This window comes from Eutrigla gurnardus (assembly GCF_963514095.1).
Source record: "Eutrigla gurnardus genome assembly, chromosome: 10".
Taxonomy (NCBI): domain Eukaryota; kingdom Metazoa; phylum Chordata; class Actinopteri; order Perciformes; family Triglidae; genus Eutrigla; species Eutrigla gurnardus.
In genome coordinates this window covers 7,575,139-7,591,365 of record NC_139924.1, presented here as the reverse complement: position 1 = coordinate 7,591,365, position 16,227 = coordinate 7,575,139, and the positions used below count along the sequence as shown (strand labels likewise).

General features: G+C 42.2%; 1 protein-coding gene across 1 annotated transcript in view; it reads left to right on the top strand.

Moving 5' to 3' along the window:
- aipl1 (aryl hydrocarbon receptor interacting protein-like 1) overlaps positions 1-16,227 on the top strand; it is a 90,641-nt gene that overhangs the window by 7,827 nt on the left and 66,587 nt on the right. The window lies entirely within an intron of this gene.

The following is a 16,227-nucleotide window of genomic DNA, read 5'->3' as shown; positions in this document are numbered from 1 at the left end:
GTGCAGTAATGCACAGTTGCATCTGATGGTCTTTAGCAGCATTCTAATGTCAGCGGTCCATATCACATGGTCTGACTCAATGTCCTATTTTGTTCAAACTGTGATGATTTTTTTTTTTTTTTTTTGCTTCATTGAATTTCCACATGGCTTAGCACAGATATTGAGCAGGTGCGTAGAGGCGGGTGCTGGTGCATTTGCGTGTGCGAATGTTGGAAGTTACACGAGAGGTGCATTGCATGTGGGCCTATTTTAGCATTCATGCATATGTGAGTAAATGTTTTCATGGCACAAGATGAGACCATGCATGAGGGAGCACTTGCCTGCAAACTGTAGCCTCGATGTAAATTAGGGATGGTGACTTTATTTTTCTTTCCTTCTTCTTATCTTATTTTTTTTACGGATCAAGTAATCTCAATATATACTGAATTTCATATCGATTACTCACATGAGGAAGAATACTGTGACTTTTTAGAATGCTGTGATTCAAACACTAGTTGTATAGAAAATGCCTGCATACATAAATAATAGTAATCTTAAAAATAATTCATGAGTAAATAATACATCAACTATTAGTTAACAGTGAGTTGGTATAATTCCCCATATCGATGTCTGGCAAACTTGCTCTTCTGCTCCTTTTGAACTCAATGACCCAGCAACGTAAATGCTCTGCATGTATTTATAAAATGAATTCATTATAAGTCACATGTTAACCTTTGTTTGTATTTCATATGTACTCCGTACATATGAAATGCTCTTTGGTGTTGGTTAAAAGCTGGTGGGTGCTGTTTTCCTCTGTAGATGCCCTAACTACATACAAAACCACAAAGATACAAGTCATGTCAGAGTAAAGTGCTTCAACACTGGCCACAGGATGGCGCTATTGTCCATCAATGTACAAGTATGAATGAATAACAATAAAAACAAAACAAAGAGGAATTATACAGTGTGCTGAATTAAATCTCCTTCATGCATTGGTAAACACACTCTGGTCTATTTGTTCTCTTCATTTCTTTGTTTTCAGCTCACATCCAGTTGCTCTCCCAGCCACAGAAACGAGCTGCCCAAAGGTACTCACTGTAGGAGGGAAAGGATGACGCGTCCCCAGGAAACACAAAGAGAAAGGAAGTATTCTATATCTAATAAAAAGTGTAGTACTTAAACACATAATGGTTTGTCAATTTTAAATTATTTGTACGTATACACCTTTAAAATGAAATAAACCATAGAACAGATATGCCACTTTATATAACTCATGTATATATTTAGTTTTGTGTTTTCCATATTAATGGTTCTTGGCATTAAAAAGTCATAGCCATGATAAATTACAAACTATAAAACAGTGTCACAATAACTGGCTGCTCTCATTGTGCTAATCCCTAATTTGATTAATCTATTTTCAACACCATTCATATTTAATAACTCACTATCAGAAATAAACAGAAGCATTGAGCTGCAAGGACAATATTATCCACTAGATGGTGCTACAGGGCAAAACAGTCAGTAAGTGCAGTCAACAATCCTGCTATCATAATACTCCCTCTGCTTTTATTTTTAATTTCATAAATTAATCCGTGCTAAAGACAAAACTAGGCTAAAGTTTCCCCTAAACCTTTCAAGTAGAGTGGAGATGCACACATAATGAAGAGCTACTGTATCTTCATATTTACTTTGAGGTCAATTATTTCACAGATTGTAACCATACTTCGGGGTATTTACTTGGAGGTAGACCGAAACATCCAGACTCAGACACTGGGATAAGGAGGTATGCAGCTTAAATATAATCATCACAGAAATGAAGGAAAATAAAAGCAATCTTCACTGTGTTTGTGTACACGTAGAAATGTGTATATTTTTTAGTCTTTTCGTCATTAATCAAACTGTCGTCATAGTAACACATAGGTAATCGTTCCATTTCACACAGTTAATTCTCTTTGCGTCTGTGTCATCAAAGTGTATCAATAAGTGGCCTCTTTGCCGTCACCCTTCCCCCAGTTGCAGACAGCAGTTACAGTTGTACACACACACACTCACACACACACACACACACACACACACCTACATAGATGGCTTAAATAGCCGTCATAATTACACGGCAATCTTGGTCCTTTCATTTGCCACAGCTGAGGCAGGTGGCAGAGACCCTGCGTGTCTAATTGCTTGTTTGGCTGCAGATGGGCTCGTCCCTGGAGTCCCTCAGTGGTCCCCACCTGCTCTGTCTGCTGCCCAGGGACACTAATGAAGTTACGCCACCCCTCATTCAGGCTCTTAAAAGCTCCAGCAGCCGCCCTGATGGCAGGCCAAAGTGCTCCCTATTGCTTTCCCTTTGCCCTCTGTTGCCTCAGTAAACAGCCTGTCGTTTCACATCAACACATCGCTGCTACCGTGTTCACCTCAACCGCGTGGTCATGGACTTCCTGCCAGTTTCTGTTGTCTCCGCGTCGTCCTACTGTCCCTCTCTTCCTGCTTCAGTAAATGCAGTTCTATTCTATACAGCTGGGAGATCTGCATGGCTGCTTGAGTTACACTAGGAGATGGCTGTTGGTCAAAGGTCAGCTCTATTGTTTCATGTAACATATTTGTCTTTTCTCCGCTGTACTGTATGTAAACCAACATGTCTCAAAAAGTTTCACTTTAGAGCACTTTTAGGAGATGATTCATCACTATGAACCGTCACCTGACTGGCTCCATGCAAGAAAGGGCTACAGTTCTAGGTTCTGTTAATGCACTACAGGCAAATCAGCTATTTAACATGGAAATGAGTGGTTGGCTGAATAACAAGGAACCAGATAAAACAGTAATTCAGCCTGCAGTAGCTTGTGTTCGACACTTGTTCCTACTGGGTATTTATTCTTTTCTCTGGTATCCACTAATGAAGAAGTTGAACATGTAACTCTACACATCACTTCTGTATATTTATACCACAAAGAAAACACAGAATCTGAATCCACGTTGCTCCCCATACCAACTAAACATTGTGATGTTTTTGCTGACAGCAGGCCTCAGAAAGCCTGCTAATGGATGTCCGTTTAGTGAGTCCATTAGTTTTTACAAGCCATGGCCCATACTATACCTATCCATCTTCCTAATTATGGAGCCCTTATCACGGCGTTCAGAGACGCTGCAGGAGAGAGGATATCAGGGCTGCCCATGGCAGCTCTTAGTGAGCCGTAACCTCTTTCCAGTTCATTACCTTGACCTTTGTGGCACTATATAACCAGGGGTTTGATTCAGCATCAAGCCAGTTAGAAGGCTTGTTTTCAAGACAGAGCTGTTGAAGAAATGGCTTTTTTGTCTTTGTTAGATACCATTGAATGAATGAAACAAACAAGGAACAAAAAAAATAAAGACTTCTTATCTGTGCACAAAGATCACACTCATCTCATGTGGCATTTCACTCTCGATTAGATCAGTGTCTGCCCCGCCGAGTGTAGCGGTAATGATGCTGCGCTGTACGCAGGCTTTCAAGATAACCTCATGCAAAACCAATTTAACATTTACTGTATCACACGTCATATAACGTCATACACCATCTGGGTGGAATGTGAGGCGATAAAAGACATTTTTTGGTATGTATTTGTCTATTTCACAAACGCATACAATATTAATTGCACACATTGTTGTAGTCACAAAGCGGTGACCTTTAAATCTGCCATTTTAGCTCTTCAGAAAAAGCTTTATTTTTCAGAACTAATTAGCACAGTTTATAAGGTCCACCCTGATAAATAAGTGCATGCATTTGTTTGGATCTCAGTACACAGCAAGCTACAGCATATTCATTAACAGTAGTTCCTGTGTTACATCAAGTCTTTGGGATCCATGAATATCGGTTTTATAGCAGGTGTCATTATGGTGGCAATATGTAGGGTGCCCAGGACTATGCCTGTTAATTTAGACCAATGTTCTCTCCATGACCTGTGAGCTTGGTGTTTCTGTTATGCACACGCGATTTGTGCAATTGCATTCAGTCAATGCAAAGACGCGAATAGACGCAGCACAAATGAGGTCAATACGCAAACTTTGCGTAAGTGGGAGATTGTTGTCCTGTCATCTTGACGTTGGTGAATCAGAAATGGAGACATTGGGCCCTAGTTTCGTAGACCAGGCGCAGTCAGCTTTCAGCGCACCTGCGCCGCGCCGACGGGGTGTGTCCGCCTGGACTTTGCAAGTTTCGTGCACCGCGCAGGCTCGCGCAGGCACACCTCCCGTCTCGCCCACCGGCGCAAGTGGGAAAGAGGAGGCTCGTTCGACTTGATGTAGCCGCCTGCAGCGCGCCACCTAACGTGATGTATTGTGGGTTGAAAGCGATGCATGATGGCTAGAATTTGTGTCCGACTTAGCAGCCGACTGCAAAGACGTCACAGGGTCGCGACCATATCACGTGACCCAAAACATCGCGAGAACAAGTTTTTGAGAGCCGCTTCTCGCGGCGCTTGGCAGCGCGGTGAACGGTGGCTGCAACCGGCTTGTCCACACCTCCGCTACAGTGGAATGGTTCTCATTGGTTAAAAGTTGAATGACGTGTGTTCAGGTCCGCACTCGGCGGCCACCTTGTGGTGAAATGATACTTTTTATTTTGGTCGCATTGATCTCATGGCTTGATCTAAAGTTCCGTGCATTGTGTTGTGAGTCTATTTATATGTGAGGTCTGGTTAATACAAACATAGAATGATAATACAAATATACTGGAAAAAATAATGCCTTCCACATGTTGCCTTGCGTGTGTGTGTGTGTGTGTGTGTGTATGTATGTATTTATGTATATATGTATGTGTGTGTGTGTGTGTGTGTAATATATATGTTTTATATATATATAAAACATATCCTCTTTGGTTTGCTGCTGTGTTCTATCGCTTGAGCACCAGGCTCGTTCGGGATGGGCTTGGCTTGACTTGACTTGACTTATCACGCCGACGAGAGCTGCAGGTGTCTGAGGGGGCGGGCTCTAAAAGAGACGGCAGGCAAACGCCGTCAAGTCGGACAACAAAGTCAACGTGACTTTAATGCGTTAGGGGAGGTTCAGTGCAAGTTCCGTCACTTGACAACCCGATGACATAAGCAGCGCCGCTGCTCCCACCACGCGCATCACGCGCTGTGCGCGCGTATCATAATAATAACAATGCCCATATTATAAAAAACAGGAGAGAGATTATAAAAAACGCGTGCAATCCGCCTTTGATCTGACGTCAGATGTGACGGGACAATCTATATAGATATAAATTCACGTGTTGATTCAATTAGTTGCATTAAATAGTGTTTGTTGTGATTATTTATTGCATTTAAATGTGCCTGGAACTGTGGAAACCTGCCTGTGAGGTCTCGGTGATGTGTACGCACTGCGCGCCGGTCCGCCAAACTTCCACTCCGCCAGCTGTGATTCGCCTTGAATGAATGGACTTTATTTACGCCTTGCGCCGAAAGTAGACCAGGTCGGAGCTGGCGAGCTTTCAGCGCAGTCTCGGCGAGGCTTTTTGCCACGAAACTTCCGCTACGCCAAGCTGAATCTGTGACGCCTCCCCCTGCTGCGCCGCCACACCCATCTTGGCGCAGGCGATCCACCAAACTGCCAAACTGACGGTGCGCAAGGCTGCGCGGGTCGAAACTTGCACTGCGCCGGCTCCGCCACCCTGCACCGCCCTGCGCTGGTCTACGAAACTAGGGCCCAAAGTGTTAACAGAGCAGCTATAGTGTTAGCATAGCCGACCTCCGATCGATCCAAAGTCCATTCAGAAAACTAGCACTTTAAAGTTATTTGGTGGTAATCTTGCACACAGATCAAACAAACTATGACTCCAGACTTTTTACAAGTCGTCATCATTATGTAGTTATTTTGGCATCCTTTTTAATCAGTATATTGCAATTAAATGACCGCAAAATTGTTTATTTTGTGTTTATACCGCTGCAGTAAACCAGCCGATGTGTAGCTTTTTTCCACCATGAATACAGGTCAGAGATATTCAGCGAGCTCCTCTGGGTGATGTCATGAACTCAGGTGGGATGGTGTTTGGTGTCCCAGTGTATCTGGGACTTTCACAAAACCTTCCACTAAGGAGTTTAAGTTATTAGCAATTGATGAAATGTTGTTCAACGTGTATTAATATGATCACTCAATCCTGTAACAAAGAAATAAAACGTACAATACGCTGAGAGAAATAGGGTGACAAGGCACTCATTACCACACTGCTCTCTTTTCTTAACATTTAAACATTTGTCAACAAGCTCTTTATAAATGTTTTCCCAACTTTGTGCTTGCTGTATGCTTTCATTCCCTCTATTATGGCATCATTGTTTGTTCTCTCATGACAGATCCCATAGTGTACCTTTCAAATGGAATGATTAGAAAATTCCTATACAAGCTTACTCTGCATGTGGGCGGCGACGTGTTTACTCCACTTGAAACGATAAGAAAATGGGGACTAATATTGAGCTCCCACTAACATAGACCAGGACTTTCATTTTGACTTTATCTTTGCCTGTTAAACAAACAAAGAGAACACTTACTGTCCTAACCAATGGCACAAGGCCAACTAAAGCAGCGGTGTGCAAATTTGCCTTTTTTTACACACACATGTGTATATATATATATAAATAAAAACACTGGGTGGCAAATGTGACAGTTGTTTGTAGCTCTTAATTATTCATAGCTGTATTCTTGAATAGCTTCCCTGCACATAAAGAAGATCAGACTCATTGTGAATATTTAGTGCATCTGCAACACGCTTCACTTTCAGAGCATCTCGGTCAAACGGGAACACAAACCGACACATGGTGTCCATCTATCCATCTGTGTCACACACAAAGGCTGGCCTGATTTCAACCAAACCACGATGTGTAATTTGTCCCGGACAGCGTTTTCCAAAATTACACCAAAGTAGGCAGCAGGGTTCTGCTGTAAACACCCTCTGCAGGATACTTGCTTGTCTACATGCAATAGTGGATGCAGCATCACATGCTTTGAGTTACTGATTCTGTATCATATATGGCGTCACATATGGAGGGATTATCTTCTTTGGGCATGTGGTCTGTTTACATGTGAGAACTGCAGTGAGCATATCTCTACTTCTCAGAAATCCACAGTATTTATCCGTAAAATAAACCACTTTATTATTACAACGAGCACTTCATTCCCACATTGTGGTATGCGTGATCTTTGTGTGTTTATGCACAGCTTACAAAAGGCTAACGTTTTAATGGGTGCTTAGTAATATAAACAGTGTGTGTAAAACAGAACTGAGAGGCACAGACATAATTTGCATTGTAGAGATCCCAGGAAATATTGTGTACTAAGGCAGGAGGCCAAAAAGGGACCTTAAGGTGAATGTGAAGCCATGTGAGAAAAGCAAACACACCTCTGTGACAGGTGCTATCATTTTCTGGCATAAATGTGAAATGCTGACAAAAAGGTGCAGAGAAGAGAAGAGTTTAAAGTTGTGTGATACTAAAACACAAGTGCAAATTTGTGTGCAGGAAGACGGTTCAGTGTTCACCGTATGCATGCACAAAATAAAGAACATAGATTGTGCAGTAGTGGCAAGTACGGTAAAACTATATTTACACAAGTACTGTACATCCGTTAAATGCAGCTTTATACTGTGATTCCACTTAAGAGAGTTAATTGTACTTGTACCCTTATTCTGCTGCCTAATGAGTATTTAAAGTACGCAGCTTTTCATGTGTCTCCTGGAGTATTTTTCACATTTTACGTACATTTTACGTATTTAATACTTGAGAATATGATGCTAAGATTCAGAAAAAAGTTTTCTCTACAATTAATCTACTAAGCAGTTAATTTTCTTTGCTGAAATATATCACTTGCAAATAGAAAAAAAGAATGAATCCCCATGTTATGAAGTAATGGCCAAGGGGTCAAAGGTTTTATATCTTTCAAAAAAATTAAAATATGGGGAAAGTCATGTGACCTTATGTTCAGTTGTTATTGCTAGTTCATGTGTTCTCACACTCTAAAAGGACATACGCCATATATATAAGGGTTGTTGTTGTTTAGTATTAAGGCAGCCCCGTGTAGTAAGACCTGTCACTAGAGATAAATTCAGACCACCAACTTTTCTCTGCTGTGAATTGGGTCAACACTGTTTTCTTTTTTTTTCTGCTCTTCCAGTGGTCGTAAAGTGGCTTTTACCGTTATCTTTCATTACCGCTGCATTGTAGGGACGGGATGGGTTTGTGAGGATCTATTGTTGTCTGAGACTCTGCTAAAGGCCATTTTCTATGTGCATTTATTCCCTCATGTTGGAACTTCCTTCCTGCCACCAACCGTTGATGTCATTGGTGCTATTTCAAGAGCAGATCACAAATTGTCACCATTGTGTGTTGGAGGGAGGGGTCAAAACGGCAAAACACAATAAACAATTAAAGAAATGAAAACATGATCTATTTTTTCACGGCAGCCTTTGGGACATTTTTGAATAAGTGAAAGGTATGTGAGCACAAAGAACATCTCAGCCCCTCTTTGTTCTGTGTTCTAACTATTGCTGGAAGGCTACGTATGCTTTTATCGTGCCCTTTATTCACCTTCAGCGTCTGCTGCATGCTGCTATCTGGGCACTGTGTTTGCACATGTAGCAGGACACCATCAGATCTTTAAATGACAGCTTTCATGCATGTGTGACAGGGCGTGATCTAGTTAATGTTTGGGATTTTAAAAGGGTCAAGGTCTGAGGGCCATGAGCATGACTAAGACGTTGAATTTATTAGTCAGAGCTAAATACAATCAAAATAATAAATGTGAAAATGTCAATTCTAACTCAAGGCATAATCTGTACAAAGAGCATATTTTCTCTAATTCTCTTCTTGACTGAAATAACTCTTTCAACAGAAAGCACCCAAACCTTCTACCTTTGGGAGGGAGAAATAATGATTTTCACTCTAAAATATATGAGGCATGGAGGCATATTCCAGCAGTGTGCAGAGCCATATAATGCCCCGAGCATTCAGCGACAACAACTGTAAATAACGCTCGTGTGACGTATAATGTTTAGCCAGCAGGATTTCAACACAGCTGGTGTGCAAATGTGATTTACTGCCCACAATGATCATATAACCGGTGGATTTGACGTGGGAAAGAAGAAGGCTGCGTGTTGGGCGAATCTGAAAGAAAACCCCGCCGCTCGTGTCATCCGAGCTCCGGCGAAGGTTCAGCGGGTTTAATTAATGATAATGTGCAGTGACTTCCCCCTCGCTGGAGTCTGAGGAAGACTGACCGTTAACCCCCGCTGACTGACTGATCCATAGAAATCTCACAGGTTCATACGTCTCCCTGCAGCAGCAGCAGCAGCAGCCAGGTGAAGGCTTTTTAATTAGGTGGAGAGTGATGCGACGTGTGTGTGTGTGTGTGTGTGTGTGTGTGTGTGTGTGTGTGTGTGTGTGTGTGTGTGTGTGTGTGTGTGGCTGTGGGACTGAGTGGCATGTAATCTGAGTTTGCTAGAGAACACACGCTGTAGCTTGGATACTTCAATTACATTTCTGAATGCATTAGAGAGGAACACAAATGTTTCCATTCAGCATCAAATAAGTCAAATACGGTCTCCGGTTTACTGGAATATTCTCAACATTAAAACATGTACGCAAATCACGCTAGCAATGCAATGAGCTGCTCAAATGACTTTGACTTGGCTGTAAAGTTTACCTTCAATAATGGAAGCTAAGTTCGTTTCACACCAGAAGCCAGATCGAACCACATGCAGTCAGGTTGCCACGGCGACTGCTTGCGTTGGCCAGATCCACCCGTTGCTCCAAATGGTAAATGGTCCTCATTTATATAGTGCTTTTATCCAAAGCGCTTTACAGTAATGACTGACATTCAAAAATTTGACAACAATCCAAAAGGCACACATGGCCGCACGGCTATGTAATCAAAGCAAGGAGTGGCTCTGATTACAACACACACAGAGGGAGCTCTGGATATCAAGCACCTTTAAGTCTGCCTCGGGCTGAGTTGACATAGTGGACTCTTTCTAAGCAGCTCTGCAACTTTCCTCTAGCAGCAACACCGTTGACTCGTAAAGCATCTAATTGAGTAAACTGCAGGAACAGAGGCCTCTGATTGTCATGTACTTTTAACTTACCTAAATAATACACACCTTATTGATAAAGTTACAAAGCAATCATGTGCTGCAGGGTTTTATGGTGCTTTGCTGGTACAAAAAGAGGCCCAAACCCATGACGCTGCTGTTTTGTGTTGTTCTGAGATCGCTGGTTTCCAGATATGGAATGACGTAAAGATATCCGCTTAACTTGAAACTCAGATATCATCTAACAATTCCTCCAGTAATGTATATTGTCTGCAGAATATAGCAGCAGATTCAGGTAACCTTTAGCAGAGTTGCTGATCCCGCATGCCCTTCTTCACTGTCAGACTCCTTCAGCCGGCATCCTGTAGCAGAGGGCTCATGTTCTGTTGACTGTACATTCGGCGCTGGCACAAAGAGAACACACACACACACACACACACACACACACACACACACACACACACACACACACACATGTACAAACACATGTAAACGGTACCCTGCAACCTCAAAGGGAACCTGCTCAGCTATGCAGCTCAAAGAGAGTGACCATCCGTGAAAAAAGGCGAACAAAGCAGCTTGGATTTACCGGGGTGCCTCGGCTGTAATTGGATGAGGTCCCGCATAAACACACTGAACAGGATTGGCTTTCATTTTGTTAATTGCATGTTGCAGTGACAAAAGGGAGATTTAATGAACAATGTACGCCCCGTGTTTATTATCGTTGATTTGATCTCAACTTCAGCCTTTTCCGTCGGAGTACATCATTATCAGAGCATGCGTTACACCTGAGAGGTGCTACGATGCTCCACTATGGGATTAGTGAGGTCACTGCATGTTTTAGCTGACTTTCCAGTGTCAGGTACAGGTGGCTCCCTTTAAAGCAAGGTAGATCACCATGACAACGTGCATGCTGACCCCCTCACTAATCAGCTTCCTGGGGAGAAAAACCATGGCAGCGCCACTCATAGAGGATCACATGGGCTTGATTTAGGTAACCTTCAATGGAAGGCATAAAGTCATGTGGAAACCAGACAAAATGTGCTGAAAGAATGAGTCCAACTATACGATCATCTCCAGAGGGGAAGTAACAGATATGTCTAGTGTTTAGACAGAGCTCTGCAGGCCTGGGTAAAAACATCTGAACACAGTCAGTGTCAAGGTGTTATTGTATCAACAACACATCTATAAACACATGAAATGTCAATAAACACGTCTCACTGTGCTTTGTGTTGGGGCACTCATAACCCCATTAGAAGCTCTAGTGTTGTCCACTACGGTGGCATCTAGCGGTGAGCGAGAACAAACCACACTCCCCCATGTGCCAAGCCTGAAAACTATGGCGGCGATGCCAAAACGAAAATGCAAATAGCCGGACCTAGAGCCAGGGTTTGGTTTGTCCATTCAGGGCTACTGTATACACATTACATCACTTTTTCAGGTGAGCAAAAGTTCAGCATATATTCATAGACGGTTATGATATAACACAATGAAGCTCTTCTTGCATGAAGGATCTCTGAGTGAATAGCTGACAGCCGATACGATGTCAAGAGTACTGATTGCATTTTAAATGTTTCTTATCCCCAAGCCATATTTCCTGTTATTCCATGAAGCTTTGTTGCATACACTAGACAGTGTAGGCTAAACAAATTGCTGCCTCGCAACATCAGACCCGTCCCGACATGGGATTGTAAATCATCCATCGACTGACAGCTCTGTTGCAGGTGTTCTTCTGTACTTCGTGTTCTGTACCGTTGGAACCTCGAGGTCACAGTGAAAACATAAACTGGCCCTTTCACACACTTGGAAACACTGGTAATGGAAATTAAATACCCTCTGCAGTTCAACCCAGTGGCATTCTTATTTATGTGATTTTCTGAATGTCACATGTGGAAATCATTACAATGCAAATACTAAAGTTACCGGGGAACTCAAATTTAAATAAAAGTATGGATTACAGTGCAGATTATGCATTTAACCCTAAAATTGTCACGGCTTCCAAGAGTCTATGGCGGGGGGGAAATGTTTTGTCAGTAACTTCCTCTGAGGGTCCAGCGGTGTGAAATGACACCATCCTCATCAGCCTACTCCCACTTTCTGATTTCTTCGTCAAGACACCCAATTCTGCTGTGAGTTGGAACATATTTTGACTTGCTCTCCTTTCACTAAAAAGCTGGGCCAACAAGCCTGCTTTAGCAGACATGTGATATTTTATGAGCTCATACAGTTCCCAGAAACGTCCCTGCTGTTGGGTTTGGGATTTCTGATTTCAACCAGCCAATTAACATATCTAAATACTTTTGACCGTTGCTGAAATAAAAATGCAAATGCTTAATTATGCTTGATAACCGCTGTGCTTTCCTCACAATCGAATGTGGCCTGATGGTTATAAAACAGAAAAGAGCACGGGAACAGCCAGGACTTGCTAAACTCCATCTAATCTCTTTTCCAAGAGGCAACTCACTCGTCTCCGCTGAGATGAAGGTCAAGAGGCAAAAAAAAGCAGTCGTGGCACATTTGCATAATTCTGCATACTTTCTGTCCCATTCATTTGTACCACCTCAACAGTCTGTCTCTCTTACTTACTGCGTCTATTATCTCATTCTGTTTTAGTGTAAGCCGCCCCCCTTCTTTAACTTTCCGCCTCATCATCTCTTAAAAGTTCCTTAATCAACAGCGGAGAAGAAGTCTCAGGTTAGACTTCCTGTTGACGAGCTTTATAATTAGAACATGGCATAAGGGGTTGGTGGCTTATTGCAGTTGAAAGGCTGTTTATGAGACAGACTACTGATGATAAACACCTGGGCCAACCCTCACTTGTACATCAAAACTGATGTCTCATGTGTTTTTTTTACAAGACCTGATTGTACTTGTATCTTGATAGCTCCGTGAGCTTCTAGGTTGTATGCCTCAGCTGAAGGGGTATTCGTGAAGTCACAGGAAGTTTAAATGGGGCAGGAAGGCCGCGACTTAGGATGTGGTCATGTATTGACGTGCATAAAGGTGGTTATGCAGCATTGTGGCTGTACGGGCTGTTCCTGATGTAAAAAAACATCTCGTTAGCTATATTTTTATTTTCTTCATGGCGCTTATGGAGGACAATGTTTAACCCGGAAATCCACGTGATTTATTGATGTTATGAAATCAAGTGTAGATTTGTGTTTCTGCTCTTCCACCATTCCTCAGACTGCTTGCCATCAAACATCCACCCGGAGAAGTGGACACATCTGTTTGATCGTGGGTATGAGTCAGACAACAGTAGACCTACGTCAGAGTAAGGGTTCAGGGGAAGGACATGTACTACAACACCACGGAAATAGATGTTATTGTTTGGAAAAAGTTAAAGCCGACCCAAACACGGCTACAGAGGTTGAGTTAGGGGAGGTGACTAACATTTGGGAGATGTTGGCGTACGGTGTTTAGACTATAGGTTGACCCCTTAAACAATCAAACATAAGTCAAGAGAAAAGGGGAAAAAAACACATCTGTGCCAAAGAGTTGCTCCCGTGAGTAACAGCAATCATCTTGAAGCGGCGACACAGTCACTGTTTGCTTTGATGTTAAAGGTTGCCTCTGCGCCATGGTGACCGGGCAAGTGGGCGGAGCCTGCAGGAGGAGGACGACGACGACACAGTGAGACCAAACCGCAGCAGAGCAGTCTCCATGCTTATTATGGGGTTTGACTTAATAATCTCAGATTAAAATCGACTGATAGGCCTCCTTAATGACCACAGCTGCTTTCCATCCCCACCAAGAAGGCAACTAGATTTCAAATGTGGAGGAGGGATATTTGGTTGGGCCCACAAATTAGATCTAAACACATAAAATGGGTCATGAGGCGGAGTACTCTCCATCTTCTTCTCCTCCTGGGGTTCAATGTCATCTTCACTCCCTTTTTTCCTGTTACTTTCAACACAGATAATAATGTAATCTTAATTTGAGACGTTACAGTAAAACAATTCCATTGTTCTGTTGGCTTCTTTATTGTACCTCCTCTGCCACAGCAAGGATATAATATGTACATTTCAGCAGAATCGCAGCCAGAACACTTGGTTCATTAAATATCTAGTGAGAGAAACTGCATCCTCGATGCTACGGCTTCATGTTGGCCCAGGATTTTTCCTATTGTGTCAGCACTCCTGGGGAAAACCTCCAGATTCTGTTTGTCAAGGCACGTCTGATTCCCAATGGTGTGAGTGTGTGTGTGTGTGTGTGTGTGTGTGTGTGTGTGTGTGTGTGTGTGTGTGTGTGTTTGTCAGCCTGTCCTGTAGATTTGCATTAATTTAAGAATCTGCTGAAGTAAAATGAAAACAAAAACTCGACTGAAAGATATGCAGGTGTTATCTGTGTGTCTCTCCCTCTTGGCGACAACATTCTCAGAATATCAAATACTGACAGAATTGAGGACTGTGTTTTCTACAAAGTGTTCACTGTTACAGGAAATGTGGATGAACCTCCTTGAAAGTATTTGAGTGACCAACATGACAAACCTCTATCATCTCCACCATCCATTTGTCCTACAAATCAATATTCTTATGCTTCTTCAGTTATCAATAGACCTAAAGATGAGGGTCAGGGTCTTCAAACACAGGAGGGCAGTGGATGCCAACCTCTGAAACCCTTTGACCGGGATATAACCTCCAAAATCTACACTACCCGCTCGGTCCATGCCTTATCTTATCGAGGCGCTTCTAAAAGGTCCCAAAGTTCAAGTTGACCTATTGACCTTTTTCTTCCTCATCTCCTCCCATTATTTCGAAATGCCATGTAAATCATTCTATTCTGCATATTTCTTTGACGTACATTTGGCTGTGCTCCATCATGAATGCCTGCCTTTTATTTTTCTTCACAAATGCATTATTTTGCAAAAAATCTTACGAATTAGATCAGTGGGTTAGGATATTATACTGCAGTCGGTATGGGTGACACATTTTACTTTAAGTTTCTAAGATCCATGATTTAAAAAAAATTGCTTGCAAGAAATATACTCTCACATTTCTATACAGCACATGAAAGACAGGTGTCAAGACTAAGCGATCTCTCCTACGAATCTGTTCTGGGAGACATATGGTAAATCCCTTTAAACAAATGTGTGACTTGTGCACTCAGCCCTCAATAGACAGAATGTACATCAGAGAAGTGGCCTTGATCAGAACAAGATCATCCATAATGTATTTTGGAGACTTCTTTGAATGATTCCCCCAAATAATACAATCATGGATCAGTTTTACTGCGAAAACACAGTATGATTTAAACAAATTGCTAAAATGTGTGCTCCCCTTGGTGACTTTCATTCATTCATCTCTAGCTTCGGCTAAAATGCGATCATGTCACGGCCAATATGACTATCCATAAAAGAGAAAATCCAGATCCACCTCAGACCAACTGCAGTCTCTGAAAAACATCTGACCATCATACAAGAGGAACAGGTATGAAAAAAAAAGTTAATTTCATGTTTAGTTTGGAGGGCATTTCATCAACGGTGCCCAAATAACATTTCTAGGAATTAAGTGACGACATCGTATTAAAGTGAATGATCACATTGTTTTAATGGACCACCACAGAGCTTCTGAAATGACATTACAGCGAGGGACTATTCAATTACACCTGGGATGGTTAACATGCACAAATGTGAAGTCTCTCTCAGAGCAGTATCTCTGTCGCCCCCGTAAGTGTCTCTGAGGTGATGCCGAGATCCTTCCAGACACTCGTTATTCTCTGCTTGGCATTTCTTTTTTTTTATTTTCCATTAACTAATCAACAGGAATGATGATGCATTGGAAAATTGGAACGTCACACAGTGACACCGTCATGGATTTATGTTCAGCGGGCCGTGGCGCTTTGCAATGCTGCAGTCGCTTAAACGAGCCCAAAACAATATGTTCCACAAAAACAGATGGCACAACAAGCTCTTTCCATGAAATCCATCAGCCTTACAAGTAGCAGCACCGAAGTGTGTTTGTCACTGATTAAGGTGTCCATTAAATATCCTGTGGGTCTTTGAGTGGACCATAACAACCGGGGCTTCAACCTGTGAACAGTTGTGGTGCCTTAGAATATGAAGCAGGTTTCAATAAAGTGATTAAAAGTAGGGAAATGTAACATGTTATGTTTTACACATAACTCCTATGATAATCTCTCTATCGGTCCTTTATCCTCCAGCATATCTGATTTACAATAAATAAAACTCTCCTTCTCTC